General features: G+C 45.2%; 1 protein-coding gene across 2 annotated transcripts in view; it reads left to right on the top strand.

The window, feature by feature from the left end:
* The first annotated feature begins 14,983 nt into the window (after nt 1-14,983).
* The window catches only part of PDZD2 (PDZ domain containing 2), a 364,850-nt gene continuing 356,502 nt past the window's right edge, over nt 14,984-23,331 (top strand). For both annotated transcript variants that reach the window (XM_027074932.2, XM_027074927.2), the window contains exon 1: nt 14,984-15,331. The gene's annotated coding sequence lies outside the window, so the exon portion shown is untranslated. The remainder of the gene's footprint in view (nt 15,332-23,331) is intronic.

The following is a 23,331-nucleotide window of genomic DNA, read 5'->3' as shown; positions in this document are numbered from 1 at the left end:
TATGGCATGATACAACAGCATTTATTTATTTATTTATTTATTTATTTATGAGAGAGAGGGAGAGAATGAGCAGGGGAGGGGCAGAGAGGGGAAGAAAGAGAATCTGAAGCAGGCACCACACTGTCAGCACAGAACCCAATGCAGGGCTTGAACTCATGAACTGTAAGATCATGACTTGAGCCAGTCAGACCCTTAACCAACTGAACTACCCAGGTGCCCTGAATGGCTTTCATTTAGTGTATAATTTTACAGCAGGTAGTTTTTGGCAAACATATTAGAAAGCTCCATTCACTTTTCCAAGGATCTTTCATAATTCCTTGACATTTAAGTCATTGTTTTTTGAAACCCACATCCTGTGACCATCCTTGTTGATTTTTCTTCTACAAATGTTAACTGCTTTACCTTGTTTGTCAATGTTTTTTCATGCATTTTTAAGCATTATTTCAACACATATCAGCTTCACAGACTCTTGAATCTTTTTATTTTTTTAATTTTTTAATTTAAATTTTAGTTAACCGAATCTTGAATCTTTTGAAATAATTGCAAAGGTATTTGTAATCAATTTGCATTTTCATTTGCAATGCACTGTGTTCTCTTATTTTTTATTTTGAAATAGTTTCAGACTTACAGAAAAATTACAGAAAGAGTAGAGTTACTCTATATTCTTTACCCAGATTCCCCCAAAAGTTAACAACTTACATAACTAGGGTAAATCATCAAAACCAGGGCATGAACATTGGCATATGATTTTTAACTAACGTATAGACCTTAATTCAATTCAAACTGCAACAGTTTTTCCATTGATGCACCAGTTTTTCTATTTCAGGATCCTGTCCAGGACCCCCCATTGCATTTAGTTATTTTATCTCCCTAGTGCCCCTAATCAAGTCCCCCTAACCAAGGATTCCTTGGTCTTTCCTTATCTTTTATTCCCTTGACATTTTGGAAAAGTACTGACCGGTTAGTTTATATACTGTTTTTCAATTCGGGATGCTTCTGATGCTTTCTCACAATTAGGTTGAGGTTATAGATTTTTGGTGAAATCTCAGAAGTGTGTATCCTCTGTGCATCCTATCTGGGGGTACATAATGCTAATATGTCCTATTAGTGATGATGTTAATTCTGCTCACTTTGTTGAGATGATGCTTGCAGGGTTTCTCCACTATAAAGTTACTGTTTCTCTCTTTGAAAGTAATAAATCTTGAGGGATATGAGTGTACAAATATCCTATTTTTCCTCAAATTGTCATTCTTTAATTACAGCATTCATAGATCTTGCATACAACAATTATTACTGGGGAGTTTGACACATGATGAGTTTTTATTCCCCTAATTCCTTCTACATTTATTAACTGGAATTTGGATTTTGAAGACTGAATACAAAAAAAAATGTCAAATATTTCCTTAATAACTTTTATATGGATTACATGTTGAAATTCCAATTTTAAAATACATTGGGTTATATATGGATTACATGTTGAAAAGCTGATTAAAAAATACATTGGGTTGAACAAAACATATTTTTAAAATTAGCTTCCTTTGGGGCATCTGGGTGGCTCAGTTGGTTAAGCGTCTGCCTCTTGATTTTGGCTCAGATCATGATCCTCATGGTCATGGATCTGCGATGGGTTTGGAGGCTGCTTGAGATTCTCTCTCTCTCTTCTCCCTCTTCCCCTCTCCCCTGCTCGCACTCTCTCTGTTTTTCTCTCTCTCAAAAAAAACTAGCTTCCCTTGTTTCTTTTTTACTTTTTATAACGTGTCTATTAGAAAACTCAAAATGACATATGTGGCCACATTCATGGCTCAGATTACATTTCTTTTTTTTTTAATGTTTATTTATTGTTGAGAGACAGAGAGAGGCAGAGTATGAACGTGGGAGGGGAAGGGAGAGGGGGAGACACAGAATCCAAAGCAGGCTCCAGGCTCTGAGCTGTCAGCACAGAACCCGACATGGGGCTCAAACTCACGAACCAAGCCGAAGTCGGATGCTCAACGGACTGAGCCACCCAGGCGCCCCTCAGATTACATTTCTATAGGCCATTGCTGCTCTAGGGACTCAGATAACAAACTTTTGTGCTATCTTATAGGATGATTGTGAGAATAAATGAGAATGTTATATAAAGTGTTTGGCATAGTGCCCAGCATACAGTAAGTACTTAATAAAAATTGTCCACTATTAGTGAGTTATGAAAGGACAGTCACTTTTATGAACTCTTGACTTCTCAGGGGAACTGAAATGTTTTCATTAAACACATCAGTCAATAAGGACTTCCGTAAGAGGAGGAGATCCTGCTGTAGAGAGCCTCTGCTGAGCTCCTCCTCAGACCTGGAGGACTTGTGCTTTAATCGAGAGCCAGTAGAGAAAACCAGAGCTTACTTATGGAAAACTGGCTTGGTCACTGATTTCCAATAGGAACTCTATGAAGACAGGAGAGGGAAGAGCACACACTAATTCAGCCACTAAGAAGCACAAAAATGTGTTGCCTTGTGAGACAGAGGCCCAAATGAAAAGACTTTTGTGAATGATGGATAGAGACTCATACCAGCTCTTCAGTTATCAGTGATGGATGGCCTGCTTAAAAGGCATTTCATCACTCTGGCTCAGTCCTGCAGGTAAGGCCACCTGGTGCTCCCCTTTATTCTTGGGGCATAACTGATGAGCTTGCCAGGCTGAGTCACATAGCAGAACGTGCTTTTCCAATTATTAGCATCCCGGGTATATTCTCTTCCTGATGACAGTTAAGACACAAGCCAAATTCCTTTGATCTAATGATTGGCAGTGCTTAACAAAGCTTCTTTAGAATTTGTTATTTCATCCTAGAAGTTATTTGGGCCACAAGCAAAAAAAAAAAAAAAGATAAAAAATCATGGACTGGTCAGTACTCCAGATGTGTCTATCTAGAGATGTATGGATAATTACTGAAACAACTTTATTCAACTACCTTGTATAGATAGTCTTACCAGGCTATGTTCAAAGTGCTTTCCTTATAATCACTCATTTAATCTTCATGTCAACACTATGAAGTAGATACTGTCATTATTCCTACTTCACAGGTAAAGAAACAGAAGCACAGAGAGGTTAGGTTAAATTACTTTCCCAAGATCACATCACTAGTTAGTGGCAGAATTGAGATTCAAACCCAGGTAGTCTGGCTCCAGAGTATATACTTTTAACTATGACTCATACTGTCTCTCTATGGGACCTGCCTCTTCTCCCCCAAAAGAGAAAAATCAGTAATAGTTTTGTATTTGAGGTTTTAAAATGAAAGCCCATGGAGATTTTTGCTCACCTTAATGGGTAATTGCTCCCCTTTTAAACAATTTTCCAGAGAAGGAACATCCATATTCCAGAGGAGGAAATTGAGAGGATGGAATGAAGGGTTATCTGTGATGTGCTCAAAGACTTGGGCACTGGCTTTCATGAAGAAGATAGAGAATCTTCTAAACTGGCTGTCCCTTAGCTCTAAAGAGCAAATTAGTTTAGCCTGGTAGATATGTCTCTCTTTAGTCCTTTGGCTTTCTGTGTTTGTGTGCTATCATTTGCTAAAGATATGACAGTGTGCTCTTTGCTTGGGTTTGCAGCTAGGAGACCTATGTGTGTTTCCCCACCTCCCCCAGGAATGCAGCCAGAAAAAGTAATGGCATCCAAGAGCCATCTGGGAATGCTTCCCAGACCTGCTCCAAATTGGGGCACAGAGCCAACTGCACACCCACCAGCTTCAGAGTTCACCTGGATTAGACTCACTGCAGAGAGGTTTGTCACTAAGAGTGATTTATCTGGGATCCTAGCTGTACAGATCCTGGCAGGTGGTCCTCTGGGAGGGAAGTAGCCAAGATACAGCTCTGAATTTGATGTGTAAGGTTCAGAGTTGATGTGTAGCTTTGACTCTGCCACCACCAAGCTCTGGAATTGTAGATCTATCTCTTACTTTGATTGCTTCCAGACTCCTGTTATCTACCTGAGAAATGAGGATAATGGCACCTAAGCTCATATCAGCCAAGTGTGCAGACTGTCTGAGAGGTAGCTGAGAGATCCAGAAAAGCACATGAAAATGTCTTGATGTGATTTCATTATATTTATTTAGGCAATGGAGTTGTGTGAGTCAGGGTCCTATCAGAAAACAGACAGCGCACTCACACAGGAATAATTGGGGAGATTTTAATTGACAAAGGTGTGGACAAGTTACGGAAAACAAAAAAAGGATAATGAAGCATGCCAAGGCTAGCAACTGCAGTGAGCTGTAATTACTGTAGGCCAGAATAAGCGAGAGGAAGGAGTTCCTATAGAGAGAGGGCCTGGTAAGAGTGATGGATTAGAGCAGTCCCCTGATAGGAGCTAGGAAGTTAGGTAGAGAAGCAGAGTGACTGTCACCCACAGCCCAAATGAGGAGCCAGAGAAATCAATGCCTTCTTGCTATCCTGCCTCCAATGTCCTATTGGTGGTGCCCTAACCAGGAGGCAAGAAACTGGGAGGAGCACAACAAGAGGTCAGGTTCCAAGGCACAGAGCAGAATGAATGGTGGAAAGTGGATCTGGAGGGCAAGCAGGGGCTATCTAGCCTAGGAAACACAAGTTAGTGTGACTTTTGGCTTCCAGGATTGGATACATTGGTGTTTTGTTTTGTTTTGTTTTGTTTGTTTTGGTTTTAGAGTTTATTTATTTAATTTGAGAGAAGAGAGTATGCGAGCAGGGGAGGAGCACAGAGAAAAGGAGAGAGAATCCCAAGCAGACTCTGCACTGTCAGCTCAGAGCCTGACATGGGGCTCAATCTCACAACTGTGCTGGATTATGACTTGAGTCAGATGCTTAACTGACTGAGCCTCCCAGGCACCCCAGATACATTGGTTTTTAGAAGTCTCACACTTATGAAAAATCAAATATGCTTGTGATAGCCAGCCAGATAGAAGAAATCAATTGAAAAACAATTCATGCTGCATGTTACAAGAATAAAATGCTTTTTAGGTACTTCTTTTTGTTAAATAAAGAAGTCCAGAAGCAATTCAAAGTGAGAGCATAATAATACAATTTTGCCAGTATGAGGCAATTAACTACATGGTATGTGTATATTACTTCTCAGTATCATGAGCACTGTATTATGTGTTTGCTATTCATCCATTTATTCAACAAATATTTTCTGAGTACTTATCTTGTGCCAGGCACTATGTCAAGAACTAAATATTACATTTCTGAACCAGACATACAAAGATTTTCTATCATAATACCTGCAGTCTGTATAAAAAAGCAAACATTAAAAAAATAATCTCACAAAGAATGAAGAGCAATTGAGACAAATGTTTTAAAAGAAAAGTACATAGTGCCATGAAACAGGGCACCTGACCTGGGAGAAAGAGAAGACTTCCTAGAGGAAGTGAGGTCTAAGCAGAGTCCTGAAGAATAAATAAGAATGGGATGAGGGGCAAATTGAGGAAGGAAAAGAGCCTCTAAGGCAGAGGAGACAAAATTTTCCAGGTTCTGTGGAATGAAAGAGCTTGATACATGGATCTGAAAGGCAGATAGCACTGCTGGGTTTGGCAAGCAAGAGGCAGAGTAGTACAAGGTGCAAATGACAGGTAGAGAGGGGTCAATCACATGGGGCCAAGCAAGCTAGGCTAGGGACACTGCATTTCATCCCAAGCATGATGCTCATGCAGTGAAGAATTCCAAGCATGGTGATATGAGGTTTTTAAAAGATGACCAACTGTAGTATGGGTCATGAGCCTGAAAACAGAATACGAGGCCTGATGCAAAGTGCATTTTTAGGAAGTTCCTGCAATAGTGTAGATCAAGGGTTGGATTGGCAAACTTTCTCTATAAAGGACAAGAAAGTAAATATTTTCTGCTTTGTGGGCCATATGGTTTCTGTGGCAACGACTCAGCTCACCCTTGTAGTGCAAGCAGCCATAGACAATCCATAAATGAATGATCACGGCTGTGTCCCAATAAAACTCCATTGCCAGCCCCTGGTGTAGACAAAAGATAAAGGTAGCTTGGGTCAGAGTGATAGAGCCTACAGATACTTGAGAAAGAATTGATAGGATGTACCTTTTGGAGGTGAAGAGTGAGGGACACTGAGCCTTTTGATTTGGACAGTAGGAGTATTAGAGCTCTGTTTACTGGGGTGGTCAACAATAGAATAGAATTTTGGGGGGAAAGAACATTAAGTTCAGTTCATACTTACAATAGTTTGAGGCATCTACAGGATATCCAAGTGGAGAGATGCTCCTTGAAAGAAGGAAGAGGAAGGTGGGTGTTGATTTGAGAAAGATCTATCAATCATGAGGTAGAGTGTTAAAGGAGTCCTTATGTCATAACTTTTACTTTATCTGAGAATTAGAAAGCAAGGCCATCTTCAGTTAAAAAGAGGGTAAGACAAGGATAAGACAGGAGGAGTCAGGAATTTGAACATGGTGAGGAAGGTTTGAAATACTTACTGTATCAATGGGAGAGTGGGTTGACTAGAGAAACAGTAGCTGGACACTGTGTAGAGCCAGTTGTGATAGGCATCCAGAAGTTCACCATCTACCCAGGTCTGGTTTTTTTCTCCATCAGTTCTTCAACTGCCAGGTATTGGTGCAGGGAAGGGCCAGTTTCATCCTGGATTGGACTTTTCCAGGTAGGTGCAACCAAGGCACAAGACACTTTAGATAAGAGAGTGATGGAAATGATAGACCATAGACCAAAGGCACGGGGGTCCTTGCACCGTCCCTGGCCTTGGGTCACGAGGTAATGTTTGTGGTACCCAAACAAACAGACTCCACTGGAAAGAGCTGCAGGGGAAGCTGTGTCTTCCTTGGAGGGTGAGAGTCTGGAGGAAAGAGTGTTTAGAGAAGAGGGTGAGGAAATGGAGAGATTTGATGGTGGAGTTCCAGTTGGCGGTATAGGGGAGGAAATTGTGTTGGAGCGGAAACAGAATATCGTGGATCTGAGAGCGTGGCGAGTGGCAGATCACCAAAAAAGCCTCATGGTAGGGATGGACTAATGCAAAAGTGAAGAAGGCACACTTACATCTCCAATGTGTCTTGGAAGCTTCTGAGCATTCAAGCTTACCATAATTCAGTTGAGATGTAGAAAATAGAAAGTGGATGTGGTAGTGCCAGGCCTGCCTCTGCGGATGGTCTGTGAAGTGTTGGCGGTCGTGCTTGGCATCAGGTGTGCGGTCGGTCACCTACGAGGCGGGAGGCAGGGCGGCGAGTGTAGCATTGCATCATGGGGCTGCTATCTGGCCCCAGCTGGCCCCAGGTCACCCCTGCGGGATGTTGGCAAAACCGAAACCGCTCCTCAACGGTTGTTCTATTAATCACCATTGCTGCACTTCTCCCTGCCGAGTCAGCATCCAAACCTCTCAGGAGTCCTCTGCATTCTGTGCGTCCTGTCAGAGAACCAGGGCCAGGGCTGCAGCGAGGCAAGAGATGTGCCGAGGGCACTGTCAGGATTAGGCACGCCCCAGAGAGTGAGAGCCCAACCCTAAGAGCGAGTGCTTCTCTATATTTTGTATCCTAGGCTCCTCTCGTACCTCACCCTGGTGCTGGCCCAGCAGAAGACTCTAATGTGAAATGGTATCATCTATGGGACCATTCACTTTAATTTTATTTAAAAAATTTTTTTCAATGTTTATTTTTGACAGAGAGAGAGACAGAGCAGGGGAAAGGCAGAGAGAAGGAGGGAGACACAGAATCTGAAGCAGGCTCCAGGCTCCGAGCTGTCAGCACAGAGCCCGACACGGGGCTCAAACTGACAAACTGTGACATCATGACCTGAGCCAAAGTTGGACACCTAACCAACTGAGCCACCCAGGTGCCCCCACTTTAATTTTATTTTTTATTAAAAAAATTTTTTTTAATGTTATTTATTTGTGTGAGAGACACAGAGTGTGAGTGAGGCAGGGGCAGAGAGAGAGGGAGACACAGAATCCGAAGCAGGCTCCAGGCTCCGAGCTGTCAGCACAGAGCCCGACGCGGGGCTCGAATTCACAGACCGCAAAATCATGACCTGAGCCGAAGTTGGACGCTTACCGACTGAGCCACCCAGGCGCCCCAAATTTTAGAAAAAAAGATTTGCAATTAATTCCAGAAAAAAAAGTTCAGTTTTGTAGTAGATCGTGAGGCCTGATTAGAAAAATATATGCATGCAAAGAAGCAAACTTGGGGGAAATTCAGCTACATAGATGCTCTCTATTACTATATTTTCTGTGAACTTTTTTGATCTCTAAAAGCACTTTCTTGCAAATTCATGCTGGAGATACAATATTGATAAGCCCTATGACATTCTGACTGATGGTACATGTCTCAAAAGACTTTAATAAGAAAAACATCATTCTTTAAGGAGCATTTCGAATTTATCATAAGGAATTAATTTATAGGTCTGCTGCCTTCTTTGGAGAATATTTCCTCTACTCTGGCACGACACAGAGATATGTGTGCACCCTTCGATGACCAGGGACTATGGCTGTCCCCAGTCTTTGAAGTCAGTCTCTCTATCCTCAGAGCCCATAGTCCTGAGATACATCCTCTTGATTGTGAAAAACAGGCATTAAATAGGCAGAATTAGCATTTGCAAAATGATGGGCAGATTTCCAAAGCAGGGCAAGTTGATTCCTAAGGAGTCTCCTTTGGGCTCTCAAATTCTGAGATCTTGTCGTCTTGTGTTGGCTTTCATTCTCTTGTTTCTATTTCTAGGTGGTCTGATTGTCTAAGTTACAAAAACAAATTATTTAAAAGCAATTTAGGTTATTTTCTTTGTTGTAAGTACATAGTAAAGCAGAAAAGATGATTCATTGCTCCCTGGATTCATGGGAAAACTTCACAAATAGAGAAAATGAGCATTTAAATATTTTTTTAATGGTGTCCTATTAAACAGAAATGAGAAGGACCCCGTGACGTAAATAAAGGCCAACCAAGAGCATGATCCCCGGGGCTCTTTTAAGGAGCAGACTTAGACGAACCCACTCAGATGGGCAATTAGAAAGAAGGAGGTCACTGGGTGGCTCAGTCAGTAAAGTGCCTGACTTTGGCTCAGGTCATGATCTCAAGGCTTGTGAAGTGGAGTCACAGGCTCTCTACTGTCAGCACAGAGTCTGCTTTGTGGATCCTCTGTCCCCGTCTCTCTCAGCCTCTTTCTCTCTCTCTCTCTCTCCCTCTCTGCCCCTCATGGGATTCTCTCTTTCCCTCTCTCTCTGCCCCTCCCCGCCAAATAAATAAACATTAAAACAAAGAAAGAAGGAGGTCACTATTAGCATTTGCTAAAACAAACAAAAATGAACTGTTCTTATATATTTTCCAACAGACAATGACTGGTTTTTGAAGTCCATTGTATCATTTCTTCAAGGTTCTACTTTCTGTGGGCTTCATTGACCAGTGCATCTTGAACACAGCAGAGATACAAAATTCATTTCTTATGTCTGGCCCACTAGTTCATATATCATGCAAATAAGCCGTTAATGATGATTTATCGACTGCCTTATCTACTGCCCTTCGTGATTCTTGCTGGACACTGAGATGAAATGTAAATCATCTTAGTCATGTATTTTCTGTGACAAACTGAAATTGTCATTCAAAGAGCTATTGCTCTCACCTTCTCTCACATGAAGAGACCTTTAAATTTTTTCAAAGTAGTTTTGCATCTATGATTTCACTGGGGACTCAAGACCCGAATGAGATCTTTTTTTTTTTTAATTTTTTTTTTAACATTTATTTTTGAGACAGAGAGAGACAGAGCATGAATGGGGGAGGGTCAGAGAGAGGGAGACACAGAATCTGAAACAGGCTCCAAGCTCTGAGCTGTCAGCACACAGCCCGACGCGGGGCTTGAACTCACAAACCACGAGATCATGACCTGAGCTGAAGTTGGCCGCTTAACCGACTGAGCCACCCAAGCGTCCCCCCCCCCCGCCCCCCGAATGACATCTTTAAAGGCAGGTCTTATTGTCCCCATCTGAAAGAAGCTTGCCTGAGGTAACCCCGCACTGGGCTGTGTTACTGTGATTGGCCACAGAACACAGCACTGGTCTGTTGCTTTTGTAGGCTGGGTATCATTACGGGACTTTTATTTCCGTGTCCATTTTAGCTGTTCCAGTAAAGACAGGTGCTGAGATTGGCAAAAGAGACAATAAGGAGTGAACATAAAATTAGAAAAAAGAAAACAACAACTACATAACAGAAGAGAGACTAGTAATATGTTTATTTTTATAATTGCTCTTTTTTGGAGATTATTAAATGAAGATATCTGGAAGTCAAAGTATCTGATGAAGGAGCAAAAATAGCATATGATTGACTTAGAATGATGCCTTTTCATAAGTAAGTAGAGCAGAACAGAACAAGGAGAATAATCAGCAGGGGAGATAGGAGTTAGGAATGAGAATGTGTTGTGCACAAAAGGAGGAGTTAGGAAATACCTTACGTAAATAGTCTACCAATTTAGAAGCCGGGTGATCTGATTGAATTGGAACAGCCAATGGGGAGGACACAAGCTTCCCAACTTCTGGAAGGAAAATATCTTTTACAACTATACCAGTATGATAGACCCAAGAAAAGCCCCATGTCTTAGCTCTTGTGCAAATTCAAAATAAAGACACCGGCCAACTAGAAAACAAAACCGATGTGTATGTGGAACTAAAATAGCTTCTCTTTAGATATGCTGATTGCACAGTACTGGTTATGTTAATTAAAGCTGAACCCCTCTCTCTCTCTCTCTCTCTCTCTCTGTTTCTTTAGTAGCCTGGTTTTACAGGTGCCCTGAGCATATAGGGTAATTCACCACTGGACAGAATTATTGAATCATCTATATAAATTGTGAAAATAATAAGCAATATCTGGTCTGTACTTGCTAGTGTATAATTCATTTTTTCCTGCCAAAAATTTTATTAAAAAAAAATTACCCTGGCAACCATGCTTACATAGTATAAATGGAAGGCTGAGTCAAAGATAAAATAATGGATGATTTAGCTGCCTAAATAAATAGAAGGAGAGATAGTATATTCTGCATGGGGGAGCCCCCTAGGAGAAAAATCATAAATTCTGCATTTGCCATAATATTGTACAAAACTGAAAATAACAAAACACATTTGCATAAGTTCCAATGTCATGCTTGTGGACACAGTGAAACTCATCGCTTTCAATATACACAGGATGAAAATTACTTAAACCTTTCCCCTAAACAAGTATTTTAAAACAGGATGCATCAAATGGAGGACCATTTTGTGTACTAGCTAATAAAAGATGTGGTCTGAGACAGAATAAATACAAAATTTTCATCAAGGTTTAAAATAAAATCTATCAACACTATACCAAATACTAGAGTGTGATCTAACTCAGCCTCCCTCCCATTTTTTTTAAAGTTTATTTATATTTATTTTGAGGAGGGGAGTGTCAGGGAGAGAGAGGGAAAGAGAGAGAAGAGCAAGCAGCCTCCATGCTGTCAGTGCAGAGTCTGATGTAGGGCTTGATCTTACCAACTGAACCGTGACATCGTGACCTGAGCCATAGTCAGACACTTTAACCCACTGAGACACCCAGGTGCCGCCGGCTGCCTCCCATTTTTCGAGTCACTCTATCTCAGTATTTTTACAAATATGTTCTGTGGGCCACCCACATCACAACCACAGGGTGCTGGTTAAAAATACAATATCCAAAGCTGCCCTAGGACTCAGCATACGATGATCTCAGGGGCTGAGGCCAGGGTATCTGAATTTTCAAATCTCCTGGTAATCTTTAAACACATTCTGAATTAGAAGCCAATGAATTGAAGTTTTAGTGTCATTGTTCCTTATTTGTTCTTCTTAAACCCTGCCTTGGCCAGGGGATGGCTCATTCCAATGAGAGTTCCTGAATGGAAGAAGTAGTGGCCAGGAATTTCCAGGGGAAGAAAAGGAGGGTAATTAGGTGGGTAAACCGGAAGCTGGAATCTGTTTTGGAGATAAAATGAACCCACAGCGGCTGGGAGGAGAAAGGGAACTGATCCAGTTGTTGACTAAGGCTCCTTCTCCTCCCAACACACTTGGACAAGCAGCTGAAAAGAAAAGATGGAAGCAGTCTTCAAGATTTCATTTGACTTGATGATGAAAAGTTCCAATTCAGTTACAGCTGCCTGGTGGGGTAGATTCTTCTTCACAGAGGGGGAAAGCTCAGAGGTAAACCAAATGCCTCTGCAGCCCATGTGAATCTCCTTGGACTCACCTAAAGTACGCTGTATTCTTTTACCTCTCATTGACAGATAATGTCCCATTGTTTTCTTGGTTCATTATTTTAATCTTCTCTTGCCCTTAACTAAGCCTTAGATTTTCTAAGTCCAACCACCTCCTCCAAATCATGTACATTCTGACAATAAATTAAAATGGCAACTTGGACAGAAGTACTAATCTGTGACTAAATATTTAACAAGGGGGCAGGAAAAATTTACATTTTGATCTTCAAACACTGGAAAATAAATGCCCTCAGTTGTGAGCTTTCCAAATTGGCAAGACTGCAAGGGCAAAAGAAAATTTCCATGCATTTGATTGACCCCTTGAGAGGTGAGCTATTATTAGCAGCAGGAACTTGCCCAAAACTCTCTGGAAAATATTGGATGAAAAGTGATTGAAACTAGAAGTATTTTAAGCTGGTCAGCAGAGCCATGTCTGAAGGAGACAGATGATAAAATATTACACATGCATAAATAATATTTATATGTATAATATTTACGCCTGCATATAACACGTATAACATGTCATATATATCTATATATTTAATAATTTATTTCAATCTAGCAAATATTTATTGAGCGGCTATTGGGGGTTGCACACTATCCCACGCTGGATTGGAAGCACACAAATAACAAGATCTAGGTTCTCCTTCCTCCAGGAACTCACAAACTGGAAATGTGTGAGGGAACACTACAATTCCTCCCACTTAATACAACCTGACAAGGGTTATACTAGCAACTTGAAGGAAGTGCTACTGTTGCAATAATTAATAGAGGAGTAGTAGAAAACTGATGGTGGTGCCAGCGATCAGAGAAGCCTTCCCAGAAGAGGTGACACAACTCTTTGGGATTTCAGCAGACACAGGAATGTGAGAACCTCCTGCCGGCAGAGGAAACCACGTGCAGGTTAGGAGTACATGGCCAGGGGGACGCCTGGGTGGCTCAGTCGGCTTAGCGTCTTCATCTCTGCTCAGGTCACAAGGTCATGGTTCCTGAGTTCAAGCTCTGCGTGAGGCTCTGCGCTGACATTGCGGAGGCTGCTTTGAATTCTCTCTCCCTCTTTCTCTGCCCCAACCCCACTCCTGCGTGCACGCTCTCTCTCTCTCTCTCAAAATAAATAAACTTAAAAAAAAAAAAGCATTTTAAGAAAGGAGTACATGGCTGGAATGAAGGAGTTGGGGATGGGTTGGGTAAGGAATAGCAGTGCTTATGGTTTGAGTGATAAATTCATTTACATATTCATTTATTCAGCAAACTTTCAATGGGTGTCGAAGGAGGTAGGTGCTGGGTACAGATGCTGAGGAGACAGGCTTTGTCTTTTCATGGCTCATGTGATTGGAAGACAGTGGTAGAATATGGCACTGGGACTGTGAAACAAACAGAAACCACCAGTCCTCTTTGATTCTAGAAGGACTTGCTGTGGTGTCCCAATGATACCTTTCTGGGTAATAGTTGCCACTTCCTTGAGCACCTCCTAAGAGCTATGCTGAGTAGTTGTGTTACTGCCAATGTTTATGATCCCGAGTGGTAGGTATTTTCTCTACTTACAGACAGGAAGAGAGGACCTCTGGGTACTTCAGATTGCACAGCTTATATTATAGGAAGCTTGGATTTATGCAGACTTTCATCTCAGTGGCCTAGTAATGATAAAAGCTGACAAACAGCTGAATTCAAGTTCTTCCCCACCCAACCCCTGCCGAAAATCCCATCTCAAGATGCCTTGGGACTACCCTGGCCTCTGAGGCACAGTCAGTCTGTGCAGGTGCTTTATGTCTGTCTGCTTTTCCAAAAGACCACTGCTTGTTGCCTTGCTGGGCAAAGCTGCCGAAGATCGCTGCCCCACCCCATCCCCATCCCCCCAAAGCAAAGATTTCCAATTACTGCTCTGCAGAAAATGTCAAAAGCATTATTCAACTATTCATTATCCCAGGTTTTGTAATTTTTCATATGTTTTTAACTCTTATCTGCTAGCACTTGAAAAAGACCAGCTTTTTCCTCTTAAGAGAGCTTAATTTGCAGAGCTGTGCAGTCTCCCTATTATGTTCTTATCATCCTCTCCCTGTGGTAGGCAGAATGACAAGGATGACAAAAAAAGAACCAAAAATATTTGAAGGCCTTCCTGAAAATCCACGGGAATGAAGGATCCAAACAGCCGGAGGCTTCTGTCCCTTGACTGACCTGGAATAAGGCCAAGGGCGATTGGCATTGGCTCTCACCGTCCCCTCAAACAGGGGCTCTTGGCTAGTTCTCCCAGGGACCAAACCCTCCACTCCAGGGCCATAGGACTTTGTCTCTGAGGATTTCTCTCAGGAGCTTAACTAGGGGATTTAGCAGCTCTGAGGTGCCAAAAGTTCCCCCCGAAATTCTCGAAATTCCCATACGGGTGTTAAATCAACTTTGCTATCAGAAGAGCCAGAGGCCAAAGGTTTCTTGGTGCGGGTGGTTAGTCCTTTCCCCATCTCCTTTGGCCTCCCCACCCCATTCTTGTATAAGGCAATTGACATTTTTCTTGATGCTATGCAAAGGCGACTTCAAGTCCCCGAGCTCTTTTTCCACCTAGATGGCGCCCCAAGCCCCGCCATCTGGAGATTCTGAGCTGCCATCTCCCCGGATCCTCTCCTTCCAGGAACCCCGGGTTTCTGAAGGCAGCGCACCCGGACTCGGGTTCACCGGGAGAGACACGGCACGCGGTGTGCCTGGCTCTGGGGGGGAAATCCCCGCCCACCCTGTCATTCCTGCAGGGGAATCCCCGCCCCCCGTCCCTGTCACTCCAGGAAGGGAGTTCCCGCCCCTCGAATCTACCAGAGGGAGGGAATCCCCGCCCATCCTGGAGGCTCCGTGAATCCCCAGCGCCGCGCAGCTGGGAGAGCTGGGCGAGGAGCGGGTTCCCAGCGCCGGTGCCTGCCGGCCCCGGGCAGAGGGACGCGGTGGGGCGGCGGCTGCGGGGACCCGGCGAGCCGCGGGCTCCCGGGGTTGAGCCTCCCGCGGCTGAGGGCGGACCGCGGCGCTGCGGCTCCGGGCAGGCGCGGCGGCGACGGCACCGGCAGCGGCGGCGGCGGCGGCGGCGGCGGCGGCGGCAGCAGCAGCGCGGGGACCCGCCGGGCGGCGCCCGGGTCCGGACGCGGGAGCAGCGGGAGGCTCGGCGGAGCCGCGCGCAGGTGAAGCGATGTTCCGGCTGCGGCCGGGACGCGGGGCTTCGGACGCGCGGGGGAGGGGCGGTTCGGCACCCCGGAGACCCAGCGAGCCCGGGAAAGTTTAGTGACAAATCCCGGTGCGGGGACCCCAAGCCGGGCGAGGCGGTGAGGAGGGCTCCGAAGCCGGGTCGGGCGGCTCAAACTCCCCTCGTATCCGGCCGGGGGCGGGGAGGACGCGGCCGCGGCGGGAAGAGGGCCCGCGACCGCGGGACAACCCGAGCCGCGCCGCTGGGCACACTCAGGACGGGGCCAGGAGCCCCCGCGGGAGCCCGCTCCCGGGGTCTCCGTACCTGGGCCGTCGCCTGGTCCTCTCCTCCAGGGGCGGAGAGGACTCAGGCGCTCCGGCCTCAGGTGCTGCCTTGGGGTCGGTGCTCCCGCGCTCCCTCATCTCTTGCGTGGTCCCTGCCCGGGGAAGAGACGCGCGGGTGGAGGGAATGGAGGGGGCGCGCAAAAAGCAAGGACATCTTTGGGGCAGTATTGGCATCTCCCAGGGAGATGGGGAACGTACACATGGGGAAATCCTGCTTTCCCTGTGAAGTCGAGTTCCTCCTGAAATCTGGCCTTGTTCCTTTCCCTCCATCTCTCTCTCTCTCTCTTTACCCGTCTCTCCCTCTCAGGTTTGCGTTGACGTTTTAGGTCTTTGGGTTGCTTGTCTTCCTGCAACGCTAAATTGAGTAGGGGGAGGGTCCAGGGTCCCCGGCTGGAGTTTGCCAGAAGCCGGTCCTCAGAGGCCTGATCAATGCAGAGACCTTGATAAGAGACACTGGAGTGTGAAGAGCACACGGTCTGGCACGGGCTGGTCTCAGAGACTGGAATGGCAGGCACGAGGGCATTCCATAGCCGAGGCCCTGCCGCCCTGCAGGAGGACTGGAGGTGCAGGACTGTTGGGGGAAGGGGCTGCACCCTGTCTCCTGCAGCCGGCCTGGCGTCCGCCTCCCACAGAGGTAGGGTGCTTTGGGTGCATGTGTTTCCCTTGACAAAGCATGATGCAGCTGCTGGAGGTGGTCCCCGAGTAGCTACAGAAAGTGATACTGTGGACCTGCTTTTACAGACCCCCAACACCCACCTTCAGTGCTGCTAGTCCTTCCTCAGTGGGGTCTTTCACATTCAGCCTGCTCTGGACTTGGGCTCCAGGGGTCTGCTGTTTCTACAGGGCCAGCTTTTCTGGTCTGTGGTGTGTGGGTGGGGGTCAAATAGGTACAGGTTGGCAGGTGTGGTGTGGGAGGGTTGCTTGCTGGGACAGAATAGAATGTCTCAGAACACACCCCTTCATGTAGGTGGTTGCTCTAGCTTCATCAATTCCTTCTTGCATTAGAATGGGCTTAGAACTGCTGCTTCACTAATAACCACATAGTGGTGTGAGTGTGTATGGGGGCGGGGGTAGACAGGGAAATGTGGGGGGGGGGGGTGCTGGCAGAGGAAGAATCCAAACCATGTAAAGTCTATAAATGTACCTCCCTTGACATAGTTAATATGGTCTTGGAAAAATATTGAATTATACTGTAAATCTCTGTCATTAAAATTGATTTTGCATGCACTTAAGGCAGTTTACTATTTAAGGAAACTTATGATAATTTCTCTATTCATTTCAACCATTTTATTTTTGGAGTACCTGTGGTTTGCTGTGCATAGGCCCTCAGACGTTCCTGGGGATGCGCGGAGGCTCCCTCCTTGCTGTCAGAGTTTCAGTCTGTCGGGAGAAGTGACAGGAAGTATACTGACAGCTTGGATCCAAATCAGTGCGCTGTGTGGTATGTGACAGGCTCCCTGTATTTACTGCATGAAGAGATGATCTGATGAATAAAGTACCTGAAGAGTGGTCCAAAGAAAACAGTTCAGGAGTCCAGAGGAGAAAGGAGTCACTTTAGACCCAAGATACCCGAAAGGCTCTGTGGAGAACAGGAGAACAGAGGTAGAGAAGTGGTGGGCTGAGAAGTTGATCCTGAGGGCAGATGTGGCCCGAGGGGGATGGTGGAAGAAGAGGCTGGGCTGAGGTTTGGAGGAGCTTTGTTCTGCTGCTGATAGGGAAATATTTGGGATTTTTGAGTAAGGGATTGTCACTCTGTGCAGTAGGGAGATTGATCTCTGGCAGAAAGAAGACTGAGAGCTGGGGGGGTGAATTGCCCAGTGAGAAGGTTATTGTAATGAGATGGGCGCAGGGGGTAATGGGGGTCTGGCAGCAGCTTGTGGGAAGAAAGGAAACGTTAGTCAGATGTGGCCTTGAAGTATGGGCTTGCTTGCATTTAGAGTGAAGAAGAAGCAAAGATCACCTGCAGGTTCAGAGTGTGAATACACAGGTGACTGAAATGGGGAGCTTAGAGTTTTAACATTCAGCTAACTGGAAATCTGGAGAAATCCTTCCAGAATTCACCTGTCCTCTTCCCACTTCTAATCAGTCTCCGAGGTCTATTGATCACCTCTTCTTGTAAAACCTATCAGTGGCTCCCAGGACCATGGAATAAATTCCAAATTCTATGTGCCTCCTTAGACTTCTTTCCTGCTATGTCTCCCCCCCACCAAACACGAGCTATAGACCCTCCTGACCTGTCTTACTCTCTGCCTCTACAATGCTGATTTTCTGGGGGTGGCAGTGGAAGGAATGGGGTCCTGGAATATCCTTTCTTCCCTGGTCTTCCTGATGAACCACTTCTTGCTCGTCAAGATACAGCTCAGGGGCCTCCTCCTCTGTGATTCTCTGTTTCTCCCTCCCAAGTTGAGCAGTCCTACCTTTGTACCTCACCCTACAGAGCCTGTTGGCACACTGCCCTGGGCCTGTTCCTGTAGGACCTTATCTTATCCATGTCCCGATAAGACCTCCACCAGCCACCCACCAGCTTCCTCCGGGAGAGAGACAGAGGCAACACCCATGACCTTCCCTGCCACCCCTCCCCACCACCAGCTGTATTCGGTGTTGTCCCAATCCTGACTTGGAATCTCCAGGCCTGGTAGGCTGGACAAGACAATATACAGAGCTGCAGATCCTCCCTTGGCCTAGATCATGTGGGCCTCAGTAACTTAGACTATGGTGTGTATGTGTGTGTGGTGGGGTGGGGGTGGGGGTGTCCCTGTTGGAACATGGCCTCGGGTCCCTCTTCCTGCACCAACCACAAGGGGAGGCATTTCAGGGAAGACGAACCCACAAAAGGTCAGGCAGGACCAAATTCAAAGACAGGCTGAATCTCTGAACAGGACAGACAGACTTGTTGACTGGACAGTTTTTAACCTCTTTCTTCTGCCCTCAAGAGTATCTCCATAGTGTCATGTAGGATGTGACAGGCAAGCCCCTGAGGGAGGTGGGGAGACAGGTAGAGGCAGGAATGTCTGAGAAGGGCCAGCATCCCAGGGGATGGTAAGAAAAGGCCATTGACAAAGACTGAGAACAGTGTCTGTAAAGGATGGTCATGGGAGCCAGGTTCAAGGGACGAAGCAGAGAGGGATTGCCAAGATGTTTGAAGTTGGGGGTATGGACACTGGATCCAGAAGTGTGCCAGGTAAAAATAATCTGGAGAGTATTTTGAGGAGGTGGTAGTGTTGTGGGAAGGTTTATTCAGGAGTGTCCCCCAAATCCCCCTCCCAGTCGTGTTTAACAAAGCAGTAGGAGACAAGGAAGACAAGAGAAGAGATGTTGGGGAGGGAAGAAGCCAGAGATGAACAGGAGCAGGTGCAGGGGAAGGAGAAAGCTGGCCTCTGTCTTCCTGGGAAGGTAGGAGGGAAGCAGAGGTTGGGTGATGGACGCACTGGAGAGGGAGCCTGCAGTGCACCCAGGGAAGTGTGGTCTTGGTAAAACAGGAGAGGTGCCAGCTGCTGGGGCTCGGGCAAGCGGAAGTGCTGCGGATGGCCGGCAGGTGAACCTGGTGCTCAGGCACCAGCCGAGGCAGCCAAGAGGGAAAGGAGGATTTCTGGAATTGGAGTCAGAGACTGTGGCTGGAATCCTAACAGTGCAGAAAGCTTCTCACTGACCAGGTCTTTCGAAACACTGGAGCCCCCATCTCCTCATGTGCAACACTGGTGCAATAGCTACTTCGCAGGGTTGTTCTCAGGAAGAATTAGATGCTGAGGTATGTATGCACACCCCTCAGTGACAGTGTCTGCTACCAAGTAGGTCCTTCTGATAGTGTGCTGAGAAATCAATAAGCCTCTTGTCAAAGTCAGTGACAGCGCAGTGAGTGTACAAGGTGGGACTCTTTAGTGGACCCCGCCGAAGCTTGCTTTCAGCTTTGGATGAAAAGCTCTGGACTGCTGGGAGCAACCTCACCTCCCTGTCTCCTCTTTAAGGAATCTTTCAGGGTGTCTGCCTTTTTATCTGTTGACTTGTTCAGTGGATAGATCTGTTATTTCCCAACCCTCTCCTTTGCAAAGGTCAGGTTGCCAGGGCTCAAAGCAGAGAGATCCTACGGAGTTTCCTGTCCTCTGTGCTTTGGAAGGGGGATGCATTCAGACTTGCTAATTTCTGCATTGGAGGGAGGGACTTGAGGCCCTGAATGAGCACTTGCCTCATTCGAGTACAACTGGAGCTAGAATCACATCTCTGGTTGCTAGATCTGCGAAACTGTTATCTTCCGTGGCAATAGTGCAAGATGCAGAGTAAAGAGGAATTGAAAGTCTGTGTACCCCCTTGGTTTTATTAATGAATCCGTGATTATGCTTAGATTCAATAAATATTCTCCTCTATTAGTGAAAAGCAGAGGAAAAGGAGCATTTAATTTGATTTACTAAACCCTCAGTAGGTGTGTGAAAAATTAAATGATATTGGGGGAAATGTGTACAATGTTTTTTAAAGGAGATCAAAGCATAAGAATATTTTCTCAAATTATTCTTGGTTGATTTTTGTTGTTTGTTTTTTTTAATGTCGATGGTCCATATATAGATTGTGGTGTTCTTGGGACCTAAGCATAGGTTGCATATACAATAACAGATCCTTTAGAGCACGTGGGTGGCTCAGTTGGTTAAGCTTCTGACTTAGTCTCAGGTCATAATCTCATGGTTCGTGAGTTCGAGCCCCACATCGGGCTCTGTGCTGACAGCTCAGACCCTGGAGCCTGCTTCAGATTCTGTGTCTCCCCTTCTCTCTGCCATCCCACCCCTGCTTGTGCTTTCTCTATCTCTTTCTCAAAAATAAACATTAAAAAATTAAAAAAACAACAACAGATCCTTTTATAATATCCATATGCTAAAAATGGAAAAAAGATGGAATTGGGAAAGAATTAATTTCCCGTGGGTTCTGCAGTTCTGGGCAGAGGCAGGAATGGAAGCCAGGTAGGTCATCGGACTCAGGCTTGAATTGCCTGTGACCTAAAGAGCTCTGCATTCAGTTTATAAATGTGTTCAAGAAAACACTGGGAGCATTTACGGTTTGAAAACTCAATCGTTGAAGAGGCCCTTTGTGGTCTGATAAGGAGGCTGAGCCTGGAGATGGCTTGTTAAGGCACTAAGTGTGCGGAGAAGACACATTTGTCTTTCAAGTCCCTCCAGCTCCGGGAAGAGGCCTGCCCCGGCTTTGGCCTCTCTCTGATGCCAATAGAGCGTCCTTGCCACCCCATATTCTCAATGGGGCCAGGAAACAACCCCTGTTCTCAGAGCGCCTGGCTCTTTCATGCATGCATTACCTGTGTGAATACATTGAATGAAGGGTGACTAGGCTATTTAACTTGCAGAAATCAGAAACTTAAGAATTAACTCTTTATGAAGTAATCCAGTGAAAGCAGATAGCATTGAATATCTGGCCAATTAAGTTATGCTTGGATTATTTGTTTTAAGGTTTTAAAGTGTTTCTGTGGCTTGTAAAAACACTCTAGGATATATGAAAAGGTTTTGGAGAAGCAGGGTTTGGGGAACTGATTTTACAGCAAAGAGGACTAGTTTTGCACATACTTGTCACAAGCTTCTGATGAAGTGATAGCAAGGAAATAGGGGAAGCAGCCTGAAATGCCTCGCTGTCCACATATTAGGATCAAAAATCACAAGCTCCTATGGATTTGGAACTTCTTGAAAGACCGCGATCCAATCCTTTGCTTTCAGGTTGAAGTAAATTTAACTCATTTCAGGTAAGATCTGTGGGGTTTTAACAGCCTCCTGAGAAGGGGCTTCCACAGTGTATGTGGCCCTTAATAGAATGATTCCCAGACTGTGTCTTTTGAAGTTTTTAGCAAGAGTGGAATTGGGTTTCAGCTGAGCCACTCATGGTGTCCTTTGTATCAACATCTGAACAGTTCTAGTACTTGGCTTTGCATGCGCTAGACTTTAATTCTGGTATTGCCACCAAATCGTCCATACACACTCTGTTGTTCTGGCCTCTGAAGAGTGATCATCTGCTTTGCTAAAAATAAAGACATACTGATACAATCCAGAATAGGACTCCTACCATGGACAGGGGTCCTATGTAGTGCTGTGAAAATCCATAGTCAACCCCCTGACTGAAACCTGCTTGCTGAGGAAGTAGAGGTTGTGCTGGGCAGAGTGGGAGAGGGGGTAAGTTCGGATCATGGTGTAGTCAGTAGAGGGTGGAGGGACTGGGCTGCCTCATGGAGAGTCCCCTGGGCATCCAGCAGAAGCAGGTGGGAAGGGAGCAGGTGGCTGGGAGCTTTGCTTTCTGGGGCCCTGTCTGACTACAGTCCTCCTAACAAGATCTTGAGATACCTAAGGGGAAGACAGAATAAACACTGGCTTTTTTGTCCCTTTCACCAAAAGCCAGCACTTTGCAGATGCCTATCTAACATGAACCTGCTTGTCCTGTGTACGTGTCCTGGGATGGTACTATAATTCCGATATTCCCCAAGACTGTTTCTGGAGCAGAGAGAGGCCAGTGTGTTTCAGGTTAGTCATAGTATCTTGGGTTGCTGCCTACAAGTTTGAATACCCAGTAATGCTCCTCACTCCTGATGCTTATATTTGTGTGCAGGTGATCAAATATAATCACTAACTCTTTTCAAGGGTTTGAATGTGTTTTTCTCCACCCATGAGGATGAGAATAGAGCAAAATTTAATAAAGCAAGATGTCAATAAACTCTTTACATTTCTGTGTGTTGGCCAGTGGACACTTATAAAATGTCTGATTTCAGCTGTGTTTCGGTTGAATTCTCCATCACCCGCCTTTTGGCACAGTGTATTTTATAGAGATTTGGGTAAAACTAGATTGTGCTATATGGGTCTCTTGGTGAAGAAAATTAACTTCCCAAGCTAAAGCAGCCATGCAAATATTATTACAGAATCACTCAGCATACAAAATCAGCATCGTTTTCCTCCACGGTTTTCCAACTGCCCACTCTCTGCCCTGGTCACCCTTATTCCCAATATCATTAGGCTAAAGGAAGAGACAGCTGTCCCCAGAAAATGTGCTCCAAGTGTCCTCATCAGCATGGATTCTCATGAGAGAGCAGGCAATGAGATGCTGTGAGCAGAGAAAGATACGGTAAAAGATTGCATTAACCCCTCTCTGAACCTACTACTCATCTTCAAAAACCTGAGCAGATGTAAGACTTATTTATTTCTTAATTGGGGAATTCTGGGAGGCAGTGTTCAACAATTTATGGCATCCGACTACCCTTACCCCTTCTGGTCCCTCACCTGCTCAGCTTCTGGGTATCATCTTTATTTTCAGGGTTTCTCAACATGATCTGTCTTTTCTTCCCATACTCTTCAGGATCCTGCACAATGTCCAGTACATGGATAAAAATTAAAATTGTTTGGCTGTTCCCTATTTGGCAGGTACTGTTCTAGATGCTTTACACATGTTAACTCACTTAATTCTCCTCATGAGTCCGTGAGGCACACACTATTATTACTCCCCTATTCATTTCCTAGGGCTACTATAACAAATTATCACAAGCTCAGTGGCTCAAAACAATAGAAATATATTCTCTCATAGTTCTGGAGGCCAGAAGTCTGAAATTAAAGCATTGTCAGGGCCATGCTCCCTCTGGATGCCCTGAGGGAGAATCCTTCCTTGTCTCTTCCGGCTTTGGGTA

The sequence above is a fragment of the Acinonyx jubatus genome, chromosome A1, assembly GCF_027475565.1.
Source record: "Acinonyx jubatus isolate Ajub_Pintada_27869175 chromosome A1, VMU_Ajub_asm_v1.0, whole genome shotgun sequence".
Classification (NCBI taxonomy): Eukaryota; Metazoa; Chordata; class Mammalia; order Carnivora; family Felidae; genus Acinonyx; species Acinonyx jubatus.
This window is presented reverse-complemented; position numbering and strand designations above follow the sequence as displayed.